This window comes from Lepus europaeus, chromosome 7 (genome assembly GCF_033115175.1).
Source record: "Lepus europaeus isolate LE1 chromosome 7, mLepTim1.pri, whole genome shotgun sequence".
Taxonomy (NCBI): Eukaryota; Metazoa; Chordata; class Mammalia; order Lagomorpha; family Leporidae; genus Lepus; species Lepus europaeus.
Genome location: NC_084833.1, coordinates 99,629,322 through 99,636,010, shown reverse-complemented (window position 1 = coordinate 99,636,010; position 6,689 = coordinate 99,629,322). Strand labels below are relative to the sequence as shown.

Genomic DNA, 6,689 nt, shown 5'->3' with positions numbered 1-6,689 from the left:
AAGAAAAGCTCAGGACCTGAATTCTACCAGACATTTAAAGAACTAACTCCAATTCTTATGCTATTTAAAACAATTGAAAGGAAGGGAATCCTCCCAAATTCTTTGCATGAAGCCAGCATCACCTTAATTTCTAAACCTGAAAAAGCTGCAACAGAGAAAGAGAACTACAAACCAATTTCCCTGATGAACATAGATGCAAAAATTCTCAACAAAATTCTAGCCAATTGATGGGGCTGGCACTGTGGTGTAGCAGGTAAGGCAGCCGTCTGCAATGCCAGCATCCCATATGGGCGCCGATTGGAGACCTAGCAGCTCCACCTCTGATATAGCTCTCTGCTATGGTCTAAAAAGGCAGTAGAAGTCCTTGGTCCTTGCACCCACATAAGAGACCTGGAAGAAGCTCCTGGCTCCTGGCTTCGGATCAGTGCAGTTCCAGTCACTGTAGCCATTTCAGGAGTGAACCAGCAGATGGAAGATCTCTCTCTCTCTGCCTCTGCCTCTTTGTAACTCAGACTTTGAAATAAATAAATAAATCTTTAAAAAAATTCCAGCCAATTGAATCCAACAACACATCAGAAACATTATTCACCTGGACCAAGTGGGATTTATCCTTAGCATGCAGAGATGGTCAGCATTTGTAAATCAATCAATATGATACATCACATTAACAAACTGCTGAACAAAAACCATATGATCATCTCAAAAGATGCATAGAAAGCATTTGATAAAATACAACACCCTTTCATGATGAAAACTCTAAGCAAATTGGATATAGAAGGAACATTCCTCAACACAATTGAGGCAGTTTATGACAAACCCATGCCAAGTGTTCTCTTGAATGGGGAAAAGTTTAAAGCATTCCCACTGAGATCTGGGATCTGTGGGATCAGGGATGCCCACTGTCACCAATGCTATTCAATATAGTCCTGGAAGTTTTAGCCAGAGCCAACAGGCAAGAAAGATTAAAACCCTGGCCTGCAGAGCTGGCATATGGATGCAGGTTTGAGTCCTGGCTGCTCTACTTCCAATGCAGTTCCCTGCTAATGTGCCTAGGAAAGCAGTGTAGGATGGCCCAAGTCCTCTGCATTCACGTGGGTGACCCAGAGGAAGCTCCTGGATTCAGATTGGCTCAGCTCCATCCATTCAGATGTTTGGGGATTAAACCACTGGATGGAAGACCTCTCTCTCTATCTCTACCTTTATTTGTATCTCTTTCAAATAAATAAAATAAATCTTTAAAATTTTTTTATTTGCAATTCAATTTCACACCATGAGTGGCATAGAATAGCTAAACACAGAAGAGAGCATTTGTGAAAGATATCTAACTCCTTGAAAGAATAATTTACACAATTCAAAATGATTCTACTGTCATTATATCTTGGGCTTTGTGCAACTACAGGGTGGTGGTTACAGAAAGCATGGCCCTCAGTGTCAACATCTAGAATGTGGCCAGAGCCTTCTTTGTATGTTCTCTTTTTGTGTTTTCTTTTTCATGTTTCTTAATCAACTCTGCTGTTTTTGCTGCTGCTTAGCAAAACTGATAAAAAAAATTGTAATTATTGAATGTAGGACTCTGGCAATCAAGATATTTAAAGCCTTCAATCTTTTGGGACAAAGAAAACACTGTGTGATATTTAGAACTCTGATTGACAAACAAGGTGGTCACAAATTTTCCTGGCTTGAAGACTTCCACAACTTTTCTGACCAGGTCAGCATAGGTCTGACTTAAGTGTGTTTCAAAGCCAACGTAAGAAAATTCTGGTTCCAGAGAGATGTGAATAGTCCAGTGAGTTCAGTCTGATTTAATTCCCTGCATTGAATACCCACAAGGATTGAATAGTGTGGCATCTATGACAGAAGCAGGTATCAAGGCACGAATCCCACTGTCACAAGTGTTGTCCTTTGCAATAACACCATCTTTCATGTAGAACTGGTCTGTGACTGCTGGGTCTAGCTCACTCATCATAATCTCCAGGGTTAGATCTTGCTGGCTGATTATTCAACTCTCTGGGCAATCCAGAGCACACAGATACCAACAGTCAGAATTCAGACATTGCATACAGTATGATGCTCCATTTGGGAAAATCACATTAAGAAACTATTTCTTCTTGGAAATGCTTGTGTGGGTACCTTGGTTAGAAGGCTCCACGAAATTCTTATGAAATAAAATAAGCTTTGAACTGAGTCAAACCCACAGTAGTCCCCAGCAAACTTCCATTGGGTAACCAGTGCTTCCAGCAAGAGAGTGGTATATCATGTCTTCAGAAGGAACCGTGTCTTGGAGACAAACAGGCTACACTGAGTACATAAGCTTCCTGATTGTGAGTTTTTGAACTCACAAGGATTGAACATTGCACATCCTTCAGGAGTATGTCCTGCTCATATCTTGGGGTAGTGTGAAGATCCTCAGATCCTTGGTTTCCATTGGGTTGCTACTGGGAGAACCAAACTTCCAGTAGCTGCTCGGTCCCTTAAAATGTGCAGCATCCATCACTGTGAGACTAGCCAACAACCAACAACCACAGAAAATCAACTAAATTAAGTCTCTTCTCCCACAGCTGCCACCACTGCTGCAGATTATTCCAGCTGTGTCGCTAAAGTTCAAGTTCCTTTTTTTTGCTATATTTTATATTGACTTTAAAAAAAAAAGTTAATAAAATTTTCATGGGGGCCAGTGCTGTGGCATAGTGGGTAAAGCTGCCGCCTGCGGTGTTGGCATCCCATTTGGGCGCCGGTTCGAGACCCAGCTGCTCTACTTCCAATCCAGCTCTCTGCTATGGCCTGGGAAAAGCAGTAGAAGATGGTCCAGTCCTTGGGCCCCTGCCCCCACAAGGGAGACCCGGAAGAAGCTCCTGGCTCCTGGCTTCGGATTCGCACAGCTCTGGCTGTTGTGGCCATCTGGGGAGTGAACCAGTGGATGGAAGACCTCTCTCTCTCTCTCTCTCTCTCTTTCTCTGCCTCTCCTCTCGCTGTGTAACTGTGACTTTCAAGTAAAATAAAATAAATCTTTTAAAAAATTTTTGCAGCGCTTTTTTTTTTTTTTTGTGAGTGAAATTTGAACATGAGTCTGTTAAAAATAAAAGAGACCTAGGGCCGGTGCCGCAGCTCAATAGGCTAATCCTCCGCCTTGCGGCACCGGCACCCCGGGTTCTAGTCCCGGTCGGGGCGCCGGATTCTGTCCCGGTTGCCCCTTTTCCAGGCCAGCTCTCTGCTGTAGCCTGGGAGTGCAGTGAAGGATGGCCCAAGTGCTTGGGCCCTGCACCCGCATGGGAGACCACGAGAAGCACCTGGCTCCTGCCTTCGGATCAGAGCGATGCGCCAGCTGCAGCACACCGGCCACAGTGGCCATTGGAGGGGAACCAACGGCAAAGGAAGACCTTTCTCTCTGTCTCTCTCTCTCTCTCACTGTCCACTCTGCCTGCCAAAAAAAAAAAAAAAAAAAAAAGAAAAAAAAAGAAAAAGAGAGACCTAAAGCGTTCAGTCTCTTGTAGTCTACTTAGTTTCCTGCTTCCCTGTTAGAGAGTTGAGTGATGCTAGCTAATGTCGCTGGCCATTCTGTATAAGCCAGTTTTTTATTTTTAAATTTTGGCTCAAACATATAAAGGAGAACACGGTATTTATCTTTCTGTGTTCAGCATATTGCACTCAACATGATGTGCTCCAGTTGCATTCATTTTGCCACAAGTGGTAGAACTTCATTCTTTTTAATAGCTGAATATTCCTATATTCATATTTGAAGAATATGATTTTTCATATTTGAAAAATATATCTCACCAGTCATATATATGTTATCCTATCTATCTATCTATCTATCTATCTATCTCTTCATCCATCACCTCATGATGGACACCTTGGTGGATTTCATATTTTGACTATGGTGAATGGTGCCGCTATAAACATGGTAGTGCAGCTATCTTTTTGGTATATGGTCATATCTTTTGGGCATATACCCAGTAGCTGGGTTGATGGATCATATGTCAAGTCTATTTCTAGTTTTTAAAAAAATCTTCATACTGTTTTCTACAGAGTTGCACTGATTTATATTCCCACCAACAGTGAATAAGTGTTCTCCATTCTACACGTTCTCACCAGCATTTTTATTCTCTGTCTTTTGGAGATCAGGCATTCAGACACTGGTGAGGTGATATCTCAGTGTAGTTTTGACTTGCATTTCCCTGATGGTTAGTGATGTTGACATTTTTTCATATATTTGTTGGCCATTTGTAGTTCTTTTGAGAACTGTCTATTGAGGTCCTTTGTCCATTTCTTAACTGGATTGGTTTCTTTTTTATTATTGAGTTTTTAAAGTTGCTGATATGTTCTGGATATTTCTTAGATAGATAGCTCACAAATATTTTTTCCCATTCTTTTGGATACCTCTTTATTGATCCTTTCTTTGTTGGGCAGTAGCGTCTGAGTATGATAAAATCCCATATGTTTAGATTTGCTTTTGTTGTCTGTGCTATAGTGGTCTTATCTAAGAAGCTCTCACCTACACCAATGTCTTGCAGGGTTACCATTACATTTTCTTTCTTTTCTTTTTTTTTTTTTAAAGATTTGTTCTATTTATTTGAAAGACAGAGTTACAGAGAGAGGTAGAGACAGAGAGAGGTCTTCCATCTACCTGTTCACTCCCCAGATGGCCGCAACGGCCAGAGCTGCGCTGATCCAAAGTCAGGAGCCAGGAGCTTCTTCCAGGTCTCCCACGCTGGTGCAGGGGCCAAGGACTTGAGCCATCTTTACTGCTTTCCCAGGCCATAGCAGAGAGCTGGATTGGAAGTGGAGCAGCTGAGTCTCGAACCGGTGTCCAAATGGGATGCTGGCACTACAGGCTAGGGTGTTAACCCGCTGTGCTACAGCGCTGGCACCTCCCTTTTTTTTTTAAAAAAAAATTATTTTTATTTATTTGAAAGGCAGAGTTAGAGAGGTCTTCTCTGCTGGTTCACTCCCCAAATGGCTGCAAAGGCCAGAGCTAGACCAAGCCAAAGCCAGGAGCCAGAAGCTTCTTCCGGGTCTCCCACTTGGGTGCAGGGGCCCAAGTCCTTGGGCCCATCTCTGCTGCTTTCCCAGGCCACAGCAGAGAGCTGGATTGGAAGAGGAGCAGCCGGAACTAGAACTGGTGCCCAAATGGGATGCCAGCACTTCAGGCCAGGGCTTTAAGCCACTGTGCCACAGTGCCGGCCCCTGCATTTTCTTTCGAGAACTTCATAGTCAGGTCTTAACTTTTGGTGGTTTTCCTTCTTCAGTTGATTTTTATATATGGTATGAAATATGGATCTAATTTCATTGTTCTACATATATTCATCCAGTTTTGCCAGCCCCATTTGTTGAAGAGGTTATCCTTACTTCAATGTATAGTCTGGGAAATTTTGTCAAAACGCAATTGGCTGTATGTATGTGGGTTAATTTCTGGGATTTCTATTCTATTCCACTCATCTGTGTGTTGATTTTAATGCCAATACCATGCTATTTTAAAAACTATAGCTTTATAGTAATCTTTGAAGTCAAGTATTATGATGCCTCCAGCTTGATTTTTTCTTATTTATTTATTTGTTCAGGACTGTTTGTGATTGCATATGAATTTTAGAATTGCTTTCTAATTCTGTAAAGAATGCCATTGATATTTTAATAGGTATTAAATTGATTCTGTAGATTGTTTTAGGTAGTATAGACACTTTAATGATATTTATTCTTCCAGTACATGAGCAAGGAATATATTTCCACATTTTGTGTCTTTGATAATTTCTTTTATCAATAGTTTATAATTTTCATTGTGGAGAACTCTCACTTTTTTGGTTAAATTTATTCTTAATTTCTTTATAATTTTAGAAAATATTTATTTTCACTTTATTTGAAAGACATAGAGACAAAGAGAGAGATCCCATCTGCTGATTCATGCCCCAGATGATTGCAACAACCAGGCCTGGGTTAATCTGAAACCAGGAGCCAAAACCCAGTCTAGGTCTCCCACGTGAATGGGGTTGACTTTATCACTTTAGCCACCACCTGCAGCCTTCCGTGTGTGCATTCGTAGGAATGGATGGGGCATGAAGGCGGTAGGATGCAAACCAGGCACTTGGACATTGGATTTGAGTGTCCTAAGAAATATCTTAATCTCTGCACCAAATACTTGATTTTTTGCTTTTTGGTTTTTATCTTTCCATATACAACAGAAATCTTGTTTGTATATTATGCCAGCTAGTGATAGTTTCATTTTTCTTCATATTATCAGTTTTCATGCTCACTTAATAACACTTTCTTCCATAGATTTTTGTGGCTACTGTTAATACCTATCCATATTCTGTTGATCATTTCTTTTTTTAAAAAAGATTTATTTATTTGAAAGTCAGTTACAAAGAGAGAGAAGGAGATGCAGAGAGAGAGAGAGAGAGAGAGAGAGGTTTTCCATCTGCTGGTTCACTCCCCAATTGGCCACCATGGCTGGAGCTATGCCGATCTGAAGCCAGGAGCCAGGAGCTTCTTCCAGGTCTCCCATGTGGGTACAGGGGCCCAATGCCTTGGGCCATCTCTGCTGCTTTCCCAGGCCATAGCAGAGAGTTGAATGAGAAGTGGAGTAGCCGGGATTAGAACCGACACCCATATGGAATGCCGGCACTGTAGGCTGCAGCTTTACTCACTATGCCACAGTGCTGGCTCCCAATCATTTCTTTATTTTGTCAAATTTTTGT

General features: G+C 41.6%; 1 pseudogene; it reads right to left on the bottom strand.

Moving 5' to 3' along the window:
* Nucleotides 1-1,503: 1,503 nt before the first annotated feature.
* LOC133763905 (S-adenosylmethionine decarboxylase proenzyme 2-like) overlaps nucleotides 1,504-6,689 on the bottom strand; it is a 60,605-nt pseudogene continuing 55,419 nt past the window's right edge.